This window comes from Mauremys reevesii, linkage group 12 (assembly GCF_016161935.1).
Source record: "Mauremys reevesii isolate NIE-2019 linkage group 12, ASM1616193v1, whole genome shotgun sequence".
Lineage (NCBI taxonomy): Eukaryota > Metazoa > Chordata > Testudines > Geoemydidae > Mauremys > Mauremys reevesii.
Genome location: NC_052634.1, coordinates 42,869,995 through 42,891,967, shown reverse-complemented (window position 1 = coordinate 42,891,967; position 21,973 = coordinate 42,869,995). Strand labels below are relative to the sequence as shown.

Sequence of the window (21,973 nt, the reverse complement as noted above, 5' to 3'; positions counted from 1 at the left end):
AATTTTCTCTTCTGTGGGGAGACGAGGGAAAGAACGAGCCAAAGCATGCCATTAATTCTGGAAGGTATACTAAAGAGAGCAGTTTAAGAACCTACACAGAATAGACTAAGAAAGCAGCTGTTTAACTGACCTACAAACAACGACAAAGTAAAATCTGCAAGAGCAGCCTTTCAACTCAGAGGCTTAATCATAAGATGTAACTAATAACTGATGAAAGAGTCACAGATTACTCGAAACCATACTCTTAGTACAAACCAAATGGTAACACAGACAACACGACTTTTCTTCGCTGCTCTTCAACCACAATATTCTCCCCATAGGGAGGCCCACCGTTCCTGGAGGTTCAGTGCCGCAATAACGGGGCGCTGTGTGCAGTGGATGGAGGAAGCTGCTATTCCGTCTCCCTATTCCAAAAAATCAGTGTAATAGCTAGTCCTGAGATAGAGGAAGTATCAGTTATTAAAGTGATAAGAACAGATTTAAAACTGTGATTCCAGCGAATGTTAAAATGATCTAAACTACAGGTTAATAAAAGTATTTCTAGTCCTCTGCACAGAACGCTTAAATTATCCCCAAATCGCAAGTTTGGGTTTAAAAAGTCATAAAAGGCACATCATCCAGTATCTGACACTTGGTGAAATCTAAGTCTAGAACGTACAACCATTTTGGGGGTTGTGCCCTGCTTCTCAACAGTCTGCCCTGAGGTTGCCACTCACAGTCACGAGCTACTCCAGACGGCTCAAGCCCCTCCCTCTCATGGATCAGTAACTGGTTAGCAGATAGGAAAGAAAGGGTAGGAATCAAGAGTCAGTTTTTACAACTGAAAGGGGTAAATAGCAGGCTTCCAAAGTATGAGACGAGACTACAGACATTAGGGCTTGTCAGCTTAGACAAGAGATGACTAAGATCCCTATAGGATACAGCACCGGTTCTCAACCAGGCGTCTGCCAAAGGAAACCTGGGCTCGACCCACCTCCGCGGGCCACCAAGCCTGCCTGCCTGGTTTGCAGCAGGGGAGGGGCACAACAAAAAATTGCAGCATCACTGCAGAACACAAGAGAGCTGTCCCCTGCCATCATCGGTAAGGGTTGCCTCCCAGCCACAAACAGGCAGCAGCTAGTCAAGGAAACACACACCACCGCTCTGTTCAAGGCGCAAAAGTCCGACCCCCATTCTGCTTTCTTCCCACGACGTGAGATAACAATCTCACAAAACTGGGGCGGAAACGCATAACGGTTACTCTCCAGGAAAAGCTGTGCTTGTGCTTTTCGGGAGCAGGAAGCAGAGGAGACAAAAGATTTATACCATCTGAAGAGAAACCAGAGCAACCTGCAGAGGCACTGCCAGGGGAAAGGCGCCTTCCGCTCAACTCGGAGTAACTACACCGACAGCCCCACTAAACCTCTCCCTTTTAGAGGAAATTTAATTGAACCGATTTAAATGCCAAATTGGCTCATGGGAACCGGGGACATTGGGAGCAAAACCAGCCCCTTGAGCAGCGACTCGCTTCGCTGCACGCAATGCACCGTGGGTATGGAAATGAGAGTTCCCCGCCGGCCTCCAGCGCTCAAAGGAGTCTTTTCTCAGGGCTGCGTTCCCCAGCTGGGCGGAGATTGGGATGCGGGGGAGGGGGAAAGCTGCTCTCCTGAGACAGTCCCGCTGACGCCCAGGCGCATGGCGGAGGGAGCCGGGCGGGAAGCCAGAGGGCAATCGGGCCCCCGCTGGGTTAGCAGGCTTAAAACCCAGGAGCAGACGCACACACCTTGCAAAGGGGCAGGAGCCGGGATCGCGAGCAAGTGTCAACGTAGGGGGGAGGGGTAGCTCGGGGGCTTGAGCATTAGCCTGCTAAACCCAGGGTTGCAAGCTCAACCCCGGAGGGGGGCCCTTTAGTGGGGGATCGGTCCTGCAGTGAGCAGCAGGTTGAACCTCCTGGCAGCCTCTGATTTTACTAAGATGATGGGTTTTTTTTTTCATTTGTTTGTTTGTTTGTTTTTAAAAGTGTAGGCCACAGAGTTTAGGCGTAGAAGTTTCTGGTGGTCAGGGAATAACGTACAGATTGTCGAGGGGGTGCAAAATTCAGTTTAAGATCAGGTGGCGTAAGGAATACATCATCTGCCATAGCCCCGATTGGGAGTAAAAGGTTAACGGGTCAACGTACAGACACTGAGATAGGAGGGTAGGTTGTTCATATGACGGCTATGTTCAGGTGTGGAGTATAACCAGTGGATACGATGATGGGGCTGGGTTGACCCTCATTTGGTGAGATTTAACGTTCAGTGAGTTTACGGTTCGAGTTCATACGGTCCAACGGAAAACATCTCTCCGTCATTGAGATTGTATCTGCCAGCCGGGGTGCGACCCGGCATTGTACCTGCTGCTTGGTCTGCCTCTGCTACAAAGTAGCTCACCTGAGATCCTCGGGGTTCGGTGAGCTGCAGCTAACCTGACCTGATGCACGGGAGCAGCTTTAAACAGCGCCGTCTCTGCCTGTGCGTGCAAACAAAACAACCAACCAACCAACCATCTCCCCAACAGCCCGGAAAGCCTTCATCCCTCATACTAATGGTTGAAAAGACTCGCCGCAGAAAAAAAGGATCCCAGCTCCTTAAACAATCCTCTAGCAAGACAAAGAACCTCACATATCTATCGACAGCCTCACAAAACATTAGACCCCAAGAAAACATAACAATATTTTATTGTAAAGAAGACAAGGGTTTCCAATCTGTTTTCAACAACTCGAACAAAACTGCTCTAAAGGGGCATCATTACAGTAAAATTCTTTCTGCTTTTCTAACCAGAAGATTCTCCCCAGAAGGAGAGGCACCACCGGTCCTGGAGGCACTGCAATACCAGGTCAATGCATGGGGTGGACAGAGCAAGCTCCTATTCCAGCCCCCTGTTTCAAAAATCAGTTTAATATACAGTCCTCAAATAAGGACATATCCGATATTCAACTGATAAGAACAGATTTAAAGTTTATTAGAAAATATTTGAAAATGAACGATACAGAGAGTTGAAATGTCAGATATTGGTCATCGGGGGTGACATACAGAGTATAGGGCAATTTTAGTTTAAAATGTTTATTAGAAAATGTTTAAGAATAGATAATACAGAGAGTTTGTAACATCAGTTACTGGTCATCAGGGGTGACATACGGAGTATAGGGGGATGCTAGTACTTTGGTATTGGACAGCACATAACTTATACAGTGTGCAATGTCCCCAATGTGGGGTATACTGTGGGTGAGTTCAAGATACAGTCAGCAAGCAGTGAGGGTACATCACGCATACAACAGTTAAAGACAGTCGTAGGTATAAATAAGCAAGCCAGGTAATGGGGCTAGAATGACCCTCACATGGCAAAGTTAAGGTCTGTCGCACTCGATCTGAGCACTACACCCCATCTGAGCTCAAAGAGCTGAGCACGCAAGAGCGGCGGCCCGGGCGGCAGGGGGAGGGGCCCGAGCGGAGGGGCGGAGCCGCGTGAGCAGGTATGCAGATCTGTGTGCGAGCAGAGCATCGTGGGAGCGGACGCAGGCTGCCAGGCAGGGCCCGACTTTGGCACCGGGAGCTCGGCGTGGGGAAGGGACGGTCTCCGGGGGCCACGTCGGGGCAGCTGTCGGCAGTGGGGGCCGGTGTGGGCGAGGCCGGCGGTGGGGGCGCGGCGGTCCGCCCCGTGTGTTATAAGTGCGGGGCGAGCGAGGGCGGGCGGCGGCCGGGCAGCAGGAACTCATACTTACCTGGCAGGGGAGATACCATGATCACGAAGGTGGTTTTCCCAGGGTGAGGCTCATCCATTGCACTGTGGGTGTGCTGACCCCTGCGATTTCCCCAAATGCGGGAAACTCAACTGCATAATTTGTGGTAGTGGGGGACTGCGTTTGCGTTCTCCCCTGGTGATTGGTTTGAACAACAGACAACTGATAGTGGGCTGTTTAGGCTTAGTGCACTGCAAAGCAGATTTTCAGGAAAACAGCTGTTATTCTAGGCCTTTGGGAATGCTCTTTTCCACAGGCCCTGTACTTCTAGGTATCTTTGTCACAAGTTCCTCCTCGTAAGCAAAGCTCAGCTCTGAAACTTTACTTGGGTCTCTCTGTGTTCTTGGCTTTCCCTAGTCTTTTGCAGCTGATCTGCTCTCTAGTCTGCTTTTGGGGGGCTTGGACCGGTGCCTTCCTTGGCTCTAAGGGGAGCTGCCTGCCTGCCTGCCTGCCTGCTCTGTTTCTTTCCCTGCTTGTAGCTTCTTGCCTGGCCCTTCTTCTCGGGCTCTTCCTCTTTTGACGGGAGGACGGCCTGTCCAAAACGCCTGTCCCACCCGGTCTCCTCGTCCAACAGGCAGCCTCGCCCCCTGCCCTGGGGCCGCTTTGGCTTTCGCTGTCTGTTCCTGTCTCTTGGTGGCCACCCTGTCTGTGCTACGGAGACTAGGCTGTCACAACCCCATGCTGGAGGAGGGCTTTCCGTTGCTTGAGGCCCACCCACCGCCTCCCCGAATGCCCTTTAGCTACGCTGCGGGTTAGGGCGGCGTGGCCGTGTCGCCCAGCAGCGGGTTTTCCCTTTTGAACACCTCTGACGGACGGAGCTGTTTTGACTTAACTGTTCAGCACGCACCGACCCTCGGGCCTGGGCTGCACGGGGAACGTAAATCGGCGCGGCTACATCAGTCCGCGCCTTGGTCGGAAGAATTTTTCCGTCGACCTAGCTCCGCCTTTCGGGAGGTGGATGGCGGCACCAACGAGGAAAACCCTCTCCAGGACCCTTCTCCGGGAACAGTGCCCTTCCGTTTGGGAGATTATGCTGCTTTAAAAAAGAAATTGTTTAACTGCCTTTCTCTGAGGCAAGGTTGACTTTGTATTGCTTCCCTCGTGGCTCCTTATAGCAGTTGTGTTCTGAAATCTTTAGGGTTTGACTTCATTTATGATGAAATCTTGCTGTAACTTTATTCTAATTTTCAATGAGTAACTAGACCTGAGCTGTTTGGTGTGTTAGTGGAGGATTGTTTAAAAACCTGGGATTCCACTTTCGGCTGCCTTTCCATTACATTTCCTCTGAAAGCCCACCGTAAGCCTCCACTTCCTACATAACTCTCTCAAACCTGCAGCCATCAGGCATACAGAAGATGCTCACAGTTTCACTCCATATGAGTCCAGTTCCTTGCTGTTTCCTGTCTAACCACTGCACACATATGGTATCCCCTCCCTACCCGGAGCTGCTTCCTGGCTTTTGCGCTCAGGACAGGAAAACGAGAATGGAGAGGTAAGCTGTGCAGGGAACTCTTCCTCAGCTCGCACTCCACCCCCCAAGGGCCTTTCGAGGTCTTCTACGGACTTCAGGTTTCATTTGATTTCCAAGGTTTATGGGCTCATTAATTAGCCATCTCTCCTAATGCAGCGATCCTACGGGTCAGACCAAAGATGGATGGCCCAAAAGAGCTAAGAAACAGAAATAAAGGTGAGAGCTAGGCGTTACATTCAGATGAGAATCCAGAATCTGACTGTGCCCTGGCATGTTCAACGCTGCCCAAAAGAAGGAGCTCGTCAGGTCCCTCTGCTAGCACCCAAATCTGGTGGCTAGTCGGTCTGCTGGGAAATAAGGAAAAGGAAAAGAATTAAAGGAGTAAGGCAATAACAAGGAAATGAAAAGGTTTGTCAAACGGGTTCTGTCTGATTGACCGTCTTCCTAGCTACCCGTCCAAGTTAAAGACCTAGCCCAGTATCCTGTCTGTTGACAGTGGCCAATGCCAGGTGCCCCCACTATACTTTTTTCATATTATAGAAAAGCTTCAGCCAGTGACACCAGCTCAGGGAGCACTCTTCTGTTTTTCTCACAGCAGGCAACAGCCTTGCCAAAGCAAAGCCTTAAAAAATTGGGTACAAACTCATCAACATTCCTCTCCACAGAAATCTTTAGTAAAAGGCAAAAGATTTATACGAACTGAAGAGAAAGCAGAGTATGTAGAACTTGTGGCAGAGGCGCTGCCGGGGCAACCGCCTACGCTCCCAAAAGTCAGGGTGACTACTCTCCCAGCCCGCTACACCGCTAGCTTTCAGAGGAAATGGAATTGAACCGATTGGCAGCCCGAGTTGGATCATCGAAACCGGGGACACAGGGAGCAAAACCAGCCCCTCGACCAGGGACTCGCTTCGCTGCACGCAATGCACTGTGGCTATGCAAATAAGATGCTCCAGCCGTCTCCGGCGCTCAAAGGAGTCTTTTCTCCGGGCTGCCTCTGCTCCTTCCCCGGCTGGGCGGAGATTGGGATGGGGCAGCTGCTCTCCTGAGACAGTCCCGCTGATGCTCAGGCGCATGGAGGACGGAGCCCGGACGAGAAGCCAGAGGGCACTTGGCCCACAGCTAAAACCCGGAGCAAACGCACACACTTTGCAAAGTAACAGGAGCCGGGATCTCGCACATGAGATTCTATCTGCCGGCCGGGGTGCGACCCCGCGTTGTACCTGCCGCTTGGTCTGCCTCTGCTGCAAAGTAGCTCGCCTCACTCAGATCCTTGGGGTTCGCTGAGCTGCAGCTCACCTTGATACACGGGAACAGCTTCAAATCATGGAATATCAGGGTTAGAAGGGACCTCAGGAGGTCATCTAGTCCAACCCAATCCCCAACTAAATCATCCCAGCCAGGGCTTTGTCAAGGCTGACCTTAAAAACCTCTCAGGAAGGAGATTCCACCACCTCCCTAGGGAACCCATTCCAGTGCTTCACCACCCTCCTAGTGAAAAAGGGTTTTCCTAAGATCCAACCTAAACCTTCCCCACCGCAACTTGGGACCATTGCTCCTCGTTCTGTCATCTGGTGCCCCTGAGAACAGTCTAGATCCATCCTCTTTGGAACCCCCTTTCAGGTAGTTGAAAGCAGTGATCAACTCCCCCCTCATTCTTCTCTTCTGCAGACTAAACAATCCCAGTTCCCTCAGCCTCTCCTCATAAATCATGTCTTCCAGCCCCCTAATCACTTTTGTTGCCCTATGCTGGACTCTTTTCAGTTTTTCCACATCCTTCTTGCAGTGTGGGGCCCAAAACCGGACACGGTACTCCAGATGAGGCCTCACCAACGTCGAAGAAGGGAATGACCACATCCCTCGATCTGCTGGCAATGCCCCTATGTATACAGTCCAAAATGCCGTTAGCCTTCTTGGCAACAAGGGCACGCTGTCGACTCATATCCAGCTTCTCTTCCACTGTAACCTCTAGGTCCTTTTCTGCAGAACTGCTGCCTAGCCATTCGGTCCCTAGTCTGGAGCAGTGCACGGATTCTTCCGTCCTAAGTGCAGGACTGGGCACTTGTCCTTGTTGAACCTCATCAGGTTTCTTTCAGCCCAATCCTCCAATTTGTCTAGGTCCCTCTGTAGCCTCTCCGTACCCTCCAGCGTATCGACCGCTCCTCCCAGTTTAGCGTCATCTGCAAACTTGCTGAGAGTGCAGTCCACGCCATCCTCCAGATCCTTAACGAAGATATTGTACACAACCGGCCCCAGGACCGAGCCTTGGGGCACGCCGCTTGAGACCGGCTGCCAATTAGACGTGGAGCCATTGATCACTACCCGTTGAGCCCGAGGACCTAGCCAGCTTATAGTCCACCTTATAGTCCATTCATCCAGCCCAAACTTCTTGAACTTGCCGACAAGAATACTGTGGGAGACCGTATCAAAAACTTTGCTAAAGTCAAGGAAGAACACATTCATTGCTTTTCCCTCATCCACAGACCCAGTTCTCTCCTCACAGAAGGCAATTAGGTTAGTCAGGCGTGACTTGCCCTTGCTGAATCCATGCTGACCGCTCCTGATCATTTGCCTCTCCTCTAAGTGCTTCAGAATTGATTCCTTGAGGACCTGCTCCATGATTTTTCCAGGGAGTGAGGTGAGGCTGACTGGCCTGTAGTTCCCCGGATCCTCCTTCTTTCTTCCCTCTTTTAAAGATGGGCACTACATTAGCCTTTCCCAGTCATTTGGGACCTCCCCCAATGGCCATGAATTTTCTGCAATCACACCCGCCAACTCCTTTAGCACCCTCGGATGCAGCGCATCCGTCCCCATGGATTTGTGCTCATCCAGCTTTTCTAAATAGTCCCGAAGCACTTCTTTCTCCACAGAGGGCTGGTCACCTCCTCTCCATGCTGTGCTGCCCAGAGCAGCAGTCTGGGAGCTGATTTTGTTCGTGAAGACAAAATCACGAAGGGGGAGGGTGGGGAAGCATTGAGTACATTAGCTTTTTCCACATCCTCTGTCACTAGGTCGCCTCCCTCATTCTGTAAGGGGCCCACACTTTCCTTGACTTTCTTCTTGTTGCTAACCTCCCTGAAGAAACCCTTCTTGTTGTTACTCTTAACATCTCTTGCTAGCTGCAACTCCAAGCGTGAGTTGCCCTTCCTGATTTCACTCCTGCGTGCCTGAGCAATATTTTTATACTCCTCCCTGGTCATTTGTCCAATCTTCCACTTCTTCAAACGGCGCTGCCTGCCAGTGCACTCAGCCTCACTTGGCAGGTAACAAAAGGGATCGAGTGGCCGTCCAGTTTCTGGAGAGTGGCTGACAACACCCGACCTTCTGCCCTGAGGAGAAACTGACGTGAGACAAGGCAGGGGAGGTCATTCTTGTATTGGACCAACTTCCGGTGGGGAGAGAGCGAGAGAGAAGCGAAATGCAAGCTGCACTCTTTCCCCAGCAGCAGGTGGGCCACCTCGTCTCTCCGATGGCCTGGCTTCCCGGGACGGGACCCGCTACAACTTAGATAATTTTTTTACCTCAAGGTTCCCAAGACACAGACAAGGTTTTCATCTCGAGGCCAAAAGACCAAAAACATCAAGACACTTGATCACAGCCAAGCACTTGGATAGGCCAAGATTTAAAAGTTTATTAGAAAATATTTGAAAATGAACGATACAGAGAGTTGAAATGTCAGATATTGGTCATCGGGGGTGACATACAGAGTATAGGGCAATTTTAGTTTAAAATGTTTATTAGAAAATGTTTAAGAATAGATAATACAGAGAGTTTGTAACATCAGTTACTGGTCATCAGGGGTGACATACGGAGTATAGGGGGATGCTAGTACTTTGGTATTGGACAGCACATAACTTATACAGTGTGCAATGTCCCCAATGTGGGATATACTGTGGGTGAGTTCAAGATACAGTCAGCAAGCAGTGAGGGTACATCACGCATACAACAGTTAAAGACAGTCGTAGGTATAAATAAGCAAGCCAGGTAATGGGGCTAGAATGACCCTCACATGGCAAAGTTAAGGTCTGTCGCACTCGATCTGAGCACTACACCCCATCTGAGCTCAAAGAGCTGAGCACGCAAGAGCGGCGGCCCGGGCGGGCAGGGGGAGGGGCCCGAGCGGAGGGGCGGAGCCGCTTGAGCAGGTATGCAGATCTGTGTGCGAGCAGAGCATCGTGGGAGCGGACGCAGGCTGCCAGGCAGGGCCCGACTTTGGCACCGGGAGCTCGGCGTGGGGAAGGGACGGTCTCCGGGGGCCACGTCGGGGCAGCTGTCGGCAGTGTGGGCCGGTGGGGGCGAGGCCGGCGGTGGGGGCGCGGCGGTCCGCCCCGTGTGTTATAAGTGCGGGGCGAGCGAGGGCGGGCGGCGGCCGGGCAGCAGGAACTCATACTTACCTGGCAGGGGAGATACCATGATCATGAAGGTGGTTTTCCCAGGGTGAGGCTCATCCATTGCACTACGGGTGTGCTGACCCCTGCGATTTCCCCAAATGCGGGAAACTCAACTGTATAATTTGTGGTAGTGGGGGACTGCGTTCGCGCTCTCCCCTGGTGATTGGTTTGAACAACAGACAACTGATAGTGGGCTTTTTAGGCTTAGTGCACTGCAAAGCAGATTTTCAGGAAAACAGCTGTTATTCTGGGCCTTTGGGAGTGCTCTTTTCCACAGGCTCTGTACTTTTAGGTATCTTTGTCACACGTTCCTCCTCGTAAGCAAAGCTCAGCTCTGAAACTTTACTTGGGTCTCTCTGTGTTCTTGGCTTTCCCTAGTCTTTTGCAGCTGATCTGCTCTCTAGTCTGCTTTTGGGGGGCTTGGACCGGTGCCTTCCTTGGCTCTAAGGGGAGCTGCCTGCCTGCCTGCCTGCTCTGCTTCTTTCCCTGCTTATAGTTTCTTGCCTGGCCCTTCTTCTCGGGCTCTTCCTCTTTTGACGGGAGGACGGCCTGTCCAAAACGCCTGTCCCACCCGGTCTCCTCGTCCAACAGGCAGCCTCGCCCCCTGCCCTGGGGCCGCTTTGGCTTTCGCTGTCTGTTCCTGTCTCTTGGTGGCCACCCTGTCTGTGCTACGGAGACTAGGCTGTCACAACCCCATGCTGGAGGAGGGCTTTCCGTTGCTTGAGGCCCACCCACCGCCTCCCCGAATGCCCTTTAGCTACGCTGCAGGTTAGGGCGGCATGGCCGTGCCGCGCAGGAGCGGGTTTTCCCTTTTGCACACCTCTGACGGACGGAGCTGTTTTGACTTAACTGTTCAGCACGCACCGACCCTCGGGCCTGGGCTGCACGGGAACGAAATCGCGCGGCTACATCAGTCCGCGCCTTGGTCGGAAGAATTCTTCCGTCCACCTAGCTCCCGCCTTTCGGGGAGGTGGATGGCCGGCACCAACGAGGAAAACCCTCTCCAGGACCCTTCTCCGGGAACAGTGCCCTTCCGTTTGGGGAGATTATGCTGCTTTAAAAAAGAGAAATTGTTTAACTGCCTTTCTCTGAGGCAAGGTTGACTTTGTATTGCTTCCCTCGTGGCTCCTTATAGCAGTTGTGTTCTGAAATCTTTAGGGTTTGACTTCATTTATGATGAAATCTTGCTGTAACTTTATCCTAATTTTCAATGAGTAACTAGACCTGAGCTGTTTGGTGTGTTAGTGGAGGATTGTTTAAAAACCTGGGATTCCACTTTCGGCTGCCTTTCCATTACATTTCCTCTGAAAGCCCACCGTAAGCCTCCACTTCCTACATAACTCTCTCAAACCTGCAGCCATCAGGCATACAGAAGATGCTTACAGTTTCACTCCATACGAGTCCAGTTCCTTGCTGTTTCCTGTCTAACCACTGCACACATATGGTATCCCCTCCCTACCCGGAGCTGCTTCCTGGCTTTTGCGCTCAGGACAGGAAAACGAGAATGGAGAGGTAAGCTGTGCAGGGAACTCTTCCTCAGCTCGCACTCCACCCCCCAAGGGTCTTTCGAGGTCTTCTACGGACTTCAGGTTTCATTTGATTTCCAAGGTTTATGGGCTCATTAATTAGCCATCTCTCCTAATGCAGCGATCCTACAGGTCAGACCAAAGATGGATGGCCCAAAAGAGCTAAGAAACAGAAATAAAGGTGAGAGCTAGGCGTTACATTCAGATGAGCATCCAGAAGCTGACTGTGCCCTGGCATGTTCAACGCTGCCCAAAAGAAGGAGCTCGTCAGGTCCCTCTGCTAGCACCCAAATCTGGTGGCTAGTCGGTCTGCTGGGAAATAAGGAAAAGGAAAAGAATTAAAGGAGTCAGGCAATAACAAGGAAATGAAAAGGTTTGTCAAACGGGTTCTGTCTGATTGACCGTCTTCCTAGCTACCCGTCCAAGTTAAAGACCTAGCCCAGTATCCTGTCTGCTGACAGTGGCCAATGCCAGGTGCCCCCACTATACTTGTTTCATACTATAGAAAAGCTTCAGCCAGTGACACCAGCTCAGGGAGCACTCTTCTGTTTTTCTCACAGCAGGCAACAGCCTTGCCAAAATCATCCCAGCCAGGGCTTTGTCAAGGCTGACCTTAAAAACCTCTCAGGAAGGAGATTCCACCACCTCCCTAGGGAACCCATTCCAGTGCTTCACCACCCTCCTAGTGAAAAAGGGTTTTCCTAAAATCCAACCTAAACCGTCCCCACCGCAACTTGGGACCATTGCTCCTCGTTCTGTCATCTGGTGCCCCTGAGAACAGTCTAGATCCATCCTCTTTGGAACCCCCTTTCAGGTAGTTGAAAGCAGCGATCAACTCCCGCCTCATTCTTCTCTTCTGCAGACTAAACAATCCCAGTTCCCTCAGCCTCTCCTCATAAATCATGTCTTCCAGCCCCCTAATCACTTTTGTTGCCCTCCCCTAGACTCTCTCCAATTTGTTTCTGTAGTGGGGGCGGGGGGTGAAAACTGGACACAGTGCTCCAGATGTGGCCTCACCAGTGCTGACTAGAGGGGAATAATCACTTCCCTCCATCTGCTGGCAACGCTCCTACTAATCCAGCCCAATATGACCAGTTACCCATATTGAATGCAGACACAGCAATATTTGATACATTGGTCGCTGTCCATTCGGGAGGTTCTTTCCCACCTGTTCATAAATAATGAAGCTGCTCTAGGCGGAGGGGAGAGAGCTGTCCTGTCCGTGCAGTTAACCCATCTCCCCAAGAGGTGGTAGCTATGACAGTGGGGGGAAGCTATGTTGGTGGGTGTGCAAGCTGTGGTGTCTCCATGTGTATATAAAGTTTAATCAAACCCCATTTTTTAAACCCCTGTGGTCTGGGAATAGAAAAGGAGCTCTCAGAGGCAGAGCCCGTCCTTCAAAATCCTTAAGGTCACTGACTTGCCTATGCAAATGTCATGGGGGTATAGCTCAGTGGTAGAGTGTTTGACTGCAGATCAAGTGGTCTTTGGTTCAAATCCAAGTATCCTCTCACAAACCTGTTACTTCAGTAAAAATAATTCCATTTTCAGGAGCTCCACTAAATGGGGATCCCTGAAATGAATGGACACACTCAATGTTTTCCTGTGCAAATGCATAAAAACCTAGCAAACATGTCCCCAGCTGAAATCTCTTCCAATCCTCTAAGTGTCTAGGTTTGTTTTCATCAATTGAACAAATTCACATGAAGACACATTTGCAGGTCCTTGGCCTCCATGGGCTACAATGTGCAGAAGAACAAGAACCACATCCACGTGGGAGGCATGGACTAGTCTGTATTACATTTGGTAAGTAAGTTGCCATTGGGACTGAAAACTCTACTGGGGGTGGACAGGAGCCTGTTACAAAACTAAAATAACCAAGATTTACCAAACTCCCTGTTACACATTCAATCCTCTCTTTGTGCACAAAGCATCAATTGGGGCTCTAATAAATGGCAGCCTTCCTTTAACACAGATCGTTGTTCCTTGTGACTTTCAGATGCATTCGAATGGCAGCTGTTCAGAGGTCATGTGCTGCTAGTTCATGAGCAGCAGCAGAGTCTCTGTATGTTTACCAACCGTAGAGCTGGGTGTGTCTGCATCCAAGTAACTGCAGAGTCAGGCTATGGCTACATTAGCACTTCAAAGCGCTGCCGCGGCAGCGCTCCCTCGGCAGCACTTTGAAGCGCTAAGTGTAGTCAAAGCGCCAGCGCTGGGAGAAAGCTCTCCCAGCGCTGTCCGTACTCCACCTCCCTGTGGGGAATAACGGACAGTGCTGGGAGCCGCGCTCCCAGCGCTGGGGCTTTGACTACACTGGCGCTTTGTAGCACCGCAATTTGCAGCGCTGCAGAGGGTGTTTTTTCACACCCTGCTGCAGCGCTGCAAATTTGCAAGTGTAGCCATACCCTCAGTGTAGTACAGACAGTTAATTGCACAGTCTCCCTTTCTGGTCTCATTGATCATTTGGGTAGAAACAGCAATGGTTTGGTGGGTTTTGGTTTTTTTCCCCTTTGTTTTCTCCTAAGGAATGTGTGATCTTGAGCATGTTAGTTTAAGTTCCCTGTGGGTCAGGAAAATTCCATCTCCTTGAAATAGCTGGGAAGTGACCTGTTTGTATAACCTAGAATAAAGGAGCTTTTAAAGAAGACATTGCTTTACAATTATGCTGGGATAAAAACAGTAAATTCCACGGCCAGACACCAGGCCAGGATCAATTGATGGGGCCAGGATCAATTAATTACAGGAGAAACAATCTCTTGGGAAGTAGCTGTAATTTGTCCCCAGACCTTTCCTTGTTCTCATATGCTATCAGGGATTCTCTTCTAGAGGGCAGACTCAGAGTTAGGGTCATCTGGGCATGTACCCTCACTCTGTATTCCCTGTTTTTCCAGAGTTTGAGTTTTACTGAACTCGATGTTCTGGAAGGTAAGAGATAGTCACAGTCAAAGTTAACTCTCTGTTAACAAAGGTTTTGTTAGTGACAAATAATGAGACTAATCCCTCACTGCGGTAATTCCACTGACTTCAGTGTACTCTTTCCCCATTTCTAGTTCCAAAAAAATAAGCAAATTAAAACAACCTTGAGACCTAAAATGCTGTGAGAAAATGGAAATTTTAGTAGCTCAAATAATTCAGTTTCTTCTGTGTCTTGTGCATGTGTAAATGGCACAACATGTTAATTTATAAGCACATCTTTCTTAACTTCTTTAAATATTCTGTAGTACATTGACTAGATCAGGTGGGTTCTTCAATGCAGTGAGGTTTTCATGCATTGCCTAATACATATTTTTCATATTATGTAAATGAACACAATTCATTGAACACAAAATTATGTATTTCATGCTGTGAACTGTGTCGGTAGCTCAAATTAATAGGTTTATTTTCTCTCTCTCTTTCTCTCTCTGTGAGGCACAACAAAATAATTTAGTGATGCTGAAAACGTTCCCTTCTCCTCCAGAACTGCCTTGGAATCACCTTCCCTTTGTAGATTAATCTGCTCCTGTGTCTCTACAAGGAAAATATAGTTTCTATGAAAAAAACACAATTTTTTAATTAAAGGGACTGAGACAGAATAGGTTACTCAGACATAGGTTAGGGGTTTGTTATAGAAGTGGGTGGGTGAGATTCTGTGGCCTGCGTTGTGCAGGAGGTCAGACTAGATGATCATAATGGTCCCTTCTGACCTTAAAGTCTATGAGAATAGCCACATGAGGGTGACACATCAGGAATGCAAAGCAACAGGTTCCTGGTTTGCACATTGATGGTGACAAGGGATTGAACTCGACTCCCCTCTTTTCACAGACACATTTGTTTTATTCTCTGAGGTCAAACATAAGTTTAAATGTTGTACTTAGTCCTCTGCCTTGTAGCTTCAACAGCCGCAGATGCAAGATGAGTTACTGCAGCCTAGACCTTGTGTCCGTGTTTAGGTGGTTTTCACCTAAACGTTCAAGCAGCTCCCAGTAATGTCCTGAGCTCCCCAAGTCCCACTGACAGCTGAGCTCTTCCTGCCCACTGAGCCCAGCCCAGACAGTGGGTGGGGGGTAAGTTTGTACCCGAATAATTGACAGAGCCAAGCAAGGAGCAAAGAAATGTTTGCTCCGGTCACTAGGTCTCTGTTTCTATTGCTCATTTGCTCTCTCCCCTTCCCTGATAAGGAGCAACGGTAAGAGAAGAAGAGGTTAAAACGTGCTAGGTGGTGGCTGGGTTTGGATGACAAATTTAAAACCATCTCAGCAGCCTCTAGTGTGACACTGACACCATCAGATTCTCACCTTTCACTCACACGTCATTAATAACAGTTTCCCTGAACTACTTTGCTGTGATTATTTCAATGGCTCCTACACCGATACCTGCTGCCCCTTCTGGCTGGTTAATTGCACTATTTGGAACCTGCTCCTAAAATTACACCCTTCCTGGAAGCAAGATTCAGAACTGCCCAAGGAAACCCCATTGGGTTTCAAGTGCAGCCCAGGCACAGTGGCAAGGGGACAGCACAGGGGTCTCAGAGCTTCTTCTTCCGCCTCACAGAGAGAAGGTTAAGGGGGACCACTAGTTATGACTCCTGGGTTTTAGTCCTGGCTGTGGGAGGAAAGGGGTGTTTAGTGGATTAGAGTTGGGGGCTTAGGAATCAAAGAGGAAACATCTCCCTTTTCAGCTTCAATGCACATTGAACAAGAACATGGCTTCTCATCTCTTCGGTTTCAGAGGAGCAGCCGTGTTAGTCTGTATCCACAAAATAACAGGAGTACATGTGGCTCCTTAGAGACTAACACGTTTCTCAGGATCTCTTGCCATCATGTGGCCATTTCATTTCACTTCTTATTGTTAAAAGGTCCGGGTACTTCAGTGAGGCTAATCATCTAGTGGAACAAGCTCCGCAAGGGACGTGGTTAATTCCCCATCACTGCCGTGTGTAAATCAAGACCGCAGCTCTTGCTGCAAGACACCTGGTGTGTGGGTGTCCCTGTTCCCCCTTCAGAACCTCTGGTACATGGCGCTTCCCTCCTCCCAGTTCAAGATCCCCATCATGTGGGTGCTCCCATCCAGGATCTCTGGTGGGTGTCTCTGTCCCCCACCCCATGAACTAGCTCCCGTGTGTGGTTTCCCCTGCCTGCCCCCGTCCCGGATCTGTGGGTGTCTCTGTTCCCCTTTTCAAGATCTGTGTTGCAGGGGGGCATCCCTCCCCCCAAGTCAGAATCCCCAGCGTGTGGGTGCTCCCATCCCCCCTGCAGGCTCTGCGGGGGGTGTCTGTATAAAAAGAGACCATGTCTCACCCAGGCTACGCTGCAGGGGCTATTCACAGGTGCGATCCCACTACTGATCAGCACAGGAGTTTTGACCTGCTCCATTTCCAACCTGGGCTGGTTCACCCCTCCTTAGGCAACCTGGGGACCCCAAGCTTCCCCGGGATCACCATATTGATGCTGAACTTAGTGTGGACACCCGATCGGCACAGCCCGCCGCAGCCCAGAACTCCCGAGCTCAAGCGATCCGCCAGCCTCAGCCTCCCCAGGAGCTGGGATCACAGGCACCAGCCACGGGACCCGGCTTGTTTTGCAGCCTGGCAGCTGGAGCTTTAAACTCTGCTTGTGAGCTCTGTGCCTTGGCCAGACGGGGACAGCCTGGGACTGGGAAATGCTCCTGCTCCCCCCGCCCCCATCTCATCTCGAGCTGCAGGCGCCGCTGTCCTCCCAGGTAAGATCCCGGATGTTTCGGTGCCCCCCATCCCCTGTCCAGGAGCCCAGGTGTCCGGGTACCTCTGCCCCCCATACAGAATCCTGGGTGTGTGGGTGTCCGTCCCTCTGCAGAGGATCCCGGAGTGTGGATGCCCTTGTCCCCCGCTACAAGATCCTGAGTGTGTGGGTGCCACTCTCCCCCCCTAGAAGATCTCGGGTGCGTGGGTGGGTGCCCCTGTTCGCCCTTACAGCATCCCTGGTGCACGGGGGCCTCCCTCCGTCCCAACTCAGGGGCCCCAGGGTGTGAGCGCGCCCATCCCCCGATACAGGCTGGGGCGGGGGAGGGGTATAACTGGGTCTCCCTGTCCTGCCCAGGCGGTGCTACAGCAGCTGTTCACAGGGGCAGCAACCCCACTGTCAACCTGCAGCTTTAACCTGCTCCAGGGGTGACCCATGCGGGTCGGGAGTGAGGGGCACCAGCAGAGCTGAGAGTCTGGAGGTCAGGACTGGGATAGCAGGGGCTGCGGGTCGGGAGTGAGGGGCACCATCAGAGCTGGTTGACGCCTAAGGGGCTGCGGGTCGGGAGTGAGGGGCACCAGCAGCGCAGTAACTGGGGAGCTCAGCGAGGAATCGAGGGGGCTGCGGGTCGGGAGTGAGGGGCACCGTCAGAGCTGGAGGGAGCGCAGGGGCTGCGGGTCAGGAGTGAGGGGCACCAGCAGAGCTGAGAGTCTGGAGGTCAGGACTGGGATAGCAGGGGCTGCGGGTCGGGAGTGAGGGGCACCGTCAGAGCTGGTTGACGCCTAAGGGGCTGCGGGTCGGGAGTGAGGGGCACCAGCAGCGCAGTAACTGGGGAGCTCAGCGAGGAATCGAGGGGGCTGCGGGTCGGGAGTGAGGGGCACCAGCAGAGCTGTGAGGCTGGAGGTCAGGACTGGGATAGTAGGGGCTGCGGGTCGGGAGTGAGGGGCACTGGCAGAGCTCTGGGTGTGGAGATCAGGATTGGGATAGGAGGGGCTGCGGGTCGGGAGTGAGGGGCAGCAGCAGAACTGTGAGTCTGGAGGTCAGGACTGGGATAGCAGGGGCTGCGGGTCAGGAGTGAGGGGCACCACTAGAGCTGGGGGGAACCCAGGGGGCTGCGGGTCGGGAGTGAGGGGCACCAGCAGAGCTGTGAGTCTGGAGGTCAGGACTGGGATAGTAGGGGCTGCGGGTCGGGAGTGAGGGGCACCAGCAGAGCTGTGGATCTGGAGATCAGGATTGGGATAGGAGGGGCTGTGGGTCGGGAGTGAGGGGCAGCAGCAGAGCAGGAGGGAGACCAGGGGGCTGCGGGTCGGGAGTGAGGGCACCGTCAGAGCTGGTGGACGCCTAAGGGGCTCCGGGTCGGGAGTAGGGGGCAGCAGCAGAACTGTGAGTCTGGAGTCAGGACTGGGATAGCAGGGGCTGCGGGTCGGGAATGAGGGGCACCGGCAGAGCTGGAGGGAGACTAGGGGGCTGCGGATCGGGAGTGAGGGGCACCAGCAGAGCTGTGAGTCTGGAGGTCAGGTCTGGGATAGTAGGGGCTGCGGGTCGGGAGTGAGGTGCACCAGCAGAGCTGTGAGTCTGGAGGTCAGGTCTGGGATAGTAGGGGCTGCGGGTCGGGAGTGAGGGGCACCGGCAGCGCAGTAACTGGGTAGCTCAGCGGGGAATCCAGGGGGATGCGGGTCGGGAGTGAGGGGCACCAGCAGAGCTGTGGGTGTGGAGATCAGGACTGGGATAGCAGGGGCTGCGGGTCAAGAGTGAGGGGCACCACTAGAGCTGGGGGGAACCCAGGGGGCTGCGGGACGGGAGTGAGGGGCACCGGTAGAGCTGAAGGGAACCCAGGGGTCTGTGGGTCAGGAGTGAGGGGCACCAGCAGAGCTGTGAGTCTGGAGGTCAGGACTGGGAAAGCAGCGGCTGCGGGTCGGGAGTGAGGGGCACCGGCAGCGCAGTAACTGGGGAGCTCAGCGAGGAATCCAGGGGGCTGCGGGTCGGGAGTGAGGGGCACCAGCAGAGCTGTGGGTGTGGAGATCAGGATTGGGATAGGAGGGGCTGCGGGTCGGGAGTGAGGGGCACCGGCAGCACAGTGACTGGGGAGCTCCACGGGAAGCCCAGTCGCTGCAGGTCGGGAGTGAGGGGCACCAGCAGAGCTGTGGGTCTGGAGATCAGGATTGGGATAGGAGGGGCTGCGGGTCGGGAGTGAGGGGCACCGGCAGAGCCGTGGGTCTGGAGGTCAGGACTAGGATAGCAGGGGCTGCATGTCGGGAATGAGGGGCACCGTCAGAACTGGTGGACGCCTAAGGGCCTGCGGGTCGGGAGTGAGGGGCACCAGCAGAGCTGTGGGTCTGGAGGTCAGCACTGGGATACCATCCAGCCTGATGGTAAGTGATGCCCAGCTGAGCCCATGGCCAGTACGTCCTGCTCCACCCACGGCCGGGCTGGGAGTCAGGACTCCTGGTTCGTCTCCCCAGCTGTGGCAGGGCAGTGCAGGCTAGTGGTTAGAGTGGGGGTTGGGAGCCAGGGTATCCGGGTCCCACCGCTAGCTCTGGGAAGAGAGTGGGGGCCAGTCGTGGTGCCCCCCCCCCTGGCTTGAAGTGGTTTCCATCCTGTGCAGGGTTTACAGGTTTGTTCACTGGCTCTCAGCACCTCCCACTATACAAATTGTCCCAGTGCCGCTGGGTCTAGTGGTTAGAGCCGGGGAGGCCGGGAGCCAGGCAGGGGCGGTGGGTGTAAGGGGCCCGGGGAGGCACCTGGCCCGTGCTCCACCCAGAGGCCCGGCTCCCACGCGTCCTCGCCCCCGCATGGCCCCATCCTCGCCCTTCCCCACGCTCCATCCGGCCACAGGGGGCCGTGGGGGGAGTGGCCGGGGGTGCAAACGGCAGAGAGGCAGGCGGGGGGGGCCTTGGGGTGGGGGCGAAGAGGCACAAGTGGCAGGGCCTCGGGGGAAGAGACGTGAGAGGTGGGCGGGGGGGTCAGGGGAGTGGAACAAAGGGGTCCTGAGGGGGGCGTGTGGGCGGGGCTGTAGGGGCGTGTGGGCGGGGCTGAAGGGGCGTGTGGGCGGGGCTTTGGCAGGAGGAGGCTGAGTGGCAGCAGGCCTTGGGGCAGGGCCACAGTCCGGGCCCGCCCACCCTCCCCAAGTGGAGGAGTCCCAATCTGCCCATGGAGCCAGGACTCCTGGGTTCTATTCCTGGCTCTCCCACAGACTCCCAATCTGAGCTGGTGCAGCCCATCTCGCCCTCCCTGGTGCCTCAGTTTCCCCCGTGTGAGACGGGTCCCAGTGTGAACGGCTGCAGCGCCGTGGAGAATCTCGTCCCTTCTCCTGGCGGCTCCTTGGTAGCCCTGGGGAAGCAGCCAACTGCTGCAGCCCTTGGCTCCCGTCTGGGCAGCCCGGGGTGGGGGTGGGATCTGGGCAATGGGAAGAAGGAATCCCCCCTTCCCCCACCCCACCCCGGGGACATGGGGGGAGGCTGGTGCTGCGGGGGCAGGGAGTCCTGCAGCCCTCGCAGGGGAGAAGGGGCAGGTTCCCGGCTTGGCTGCTGATGGGGGCAGGGTGGGGGCACTGCTGGACTGGGGGCTCCCCCCTGCGGGGTGGAGATGGAGCACGGCCTGCTGGGAGCGGACGTCTCCTCTGGATGGGGGAGGGTGACACTGGCCAAATTGTGGGAGCCCCTGTCCCCCCCCCCAGACAAGGGAGGGGCCTCTCAGCCTTGCCGGCTCGTCTCTCTTTCACCAGGATCGGCCCAGCACCTGGCCTGGCCCAGACCCCCCTTCCTCAGCGCCAGCAGCTGCCCATTGTGGGGAGTGGAGCGGCCGGGGGGTGGGGGCCTTTCAACCCCCCCGCGGGGAGCTGGGCGGGGGCACTGGGGGGAAGGGGCTGCGATGGGGGGAGGTGGGTTGGAGAGATGTCGGGGGGTGAAGCTGGGACTCCGGGGGGGAATGGGGCAGGCTGGAGGAGGAAGTGTGGGGCCACCGGAGGAGCTGGGGGCTGGGAAGCTGCGGGGACACAGCCGGGGGGGTAGTGGTGACACCGCAGGGGGGGCTGCTCAAGAGGCAGTGGGCTGGGGGGCAGGGCGGGAGCTCGGACAGGGGTGGGGGGGTCAGGCTATTGCGGGTCTCCCTGTGACTGGCACCAGACTGCAGGAACCCCTGGCCGGCAGCGCCCCTGCTTGGGGGTCTGGTCACTGCAGACCCCCCCCCGCTGCACCCTGCTGGGGGGTCTAGTCACTGCAGCCCCCCCCCCGATACACCCTGCTGGGGGATCTGGTCACTGCAGCCCCCGCTGTACCCTGCTGGGGCTCTGGTCACTGCAGCCCCCCAACCTCGCACTGGAACTGGGCGGGGGGGGGGGAAGGTTTCTTCTCGCGCTCCCATTGGTCAGGGCTCTGCCTCCTCTTCCTATTGGCTGTCTCGGGAGAGGCGGAGTTTCCGAGAGGGCGTCACGTGGCCTTGAAGCGTTCGCGAGGCGGCTCCTGAGCAGCCCAACCCCGAGCGCCCCTCCCCACTGCCGCCCCTCCCTCTCTGCCCCGCCCCCAACCCCCCCCGAGCTCCCCCTCCCCCACTGCCGCCCCGCCCCCTCTCTGCCCCGCCCCCAACCCTCCCCGAGCTCCCCTCCCCCAGTGCCGCCCATCCCCCTCTCTGCCCTGCCCCAACCCCCCCCGAGCTCCCCCTCCCCCAGTGCCGCCCCTCCCCTCTGCCCTGCCCCAACACCCCCCAAGCTCCCCTCCCCAGTGCCGCCCATCCCCTCTGCCCCGCCCCAAACACCCCCTGAGCTCCCCTCCCCAGTGCCGCCCATCCCCTCTCTGTCCCCACCCCAACCCCACCCCGTGGTCCCCTCCCCAGCGCGCCCATCCCCTGAGCTCCCCCTCCCCAGTGCCGCCCCTCCCCTCTCTGACCCCGCCCCAACACCCCTGAGCTCCCCTCCCCAGTGCGGCCCCCTCTGCCCCCACCCCAAACACCCCCGATCTCCCCTCACCCAGTGCCGCCCATCCCCTCTCTGCCCCGCCCCCAACACCCCTGAGCTCCTCGATGCGGCCCATCCCCTCTTCTGCTCCCGCACTCAAACACCCCTGAGCTCCCCTCCCCAGTGCCGCCCATCCCCTCTCTGCCCCTACCCCAAACACCACCCTGAGCTCCCCTCCCCAGTG

General features: G+C 54.6%; 1 protein-coding gene and 6 non-coding genes across 7 annotated transcripts in view; 4 read left to right on the top strand and 3 right to left on the bottom strand.

Annotated features, from left to right (window-relative positions):
- The window catches only part of LOC120375611 (zinc finger protein 850-like), a gene marked incomplete at its 3' end in the record, with an annotated part of 610,246 nt that overhangs the window by 33,164 nt on the left and 555,109 nt on the right, over positions 1 to 21,973 (top strand). The window lies entirely within an intron of this gene.
- Positions 320 to 513, bottom strand: LOC120376521. The gene has a single exon (XR_005587382.1). It is a non-coding gene; the product is annotated as a U2 spliceosomal RNA (small nuclear RNA).
- On the bottom strand, positions 2,817 to 3,001 carry LOC120376471. Its single transcript, XR_005587346.1, has one exon. It is a non-coding gene; the product is annotated as a U2 spliceosomal RNA (small nuclear RNA).
- On the top strand, positions 3,732 to 3,895 carry LOC120376183. Its single transcript, XR_005587091.1, has one exon. It is a non-coding gene; the product is annotated as a U1 spliceosomal RNA (small nuclear RNA).
- Positions 5,832 to 5,947, bottom strand: LOC120376033. The gene has a single exon (XR_005586958.1). It is a non-coding gene; the product is annotated as a U5 spliceosomal RNA (small nuclear RNA).
- Positions 9,612 to 9,775, top strand: LOC120376171. The gene has a single exon (XR_005587078.1). It is a non-coding gene; the product is annotated as a U1 spliceosomal RNA (small nuclear RNA).
- Positions 12,582 to 12,653, top strand: TRNAC-GCA. Its single transcript has one exon. It is a non-coding gene; the product is annotated as a tRNA-Cys (tRNA).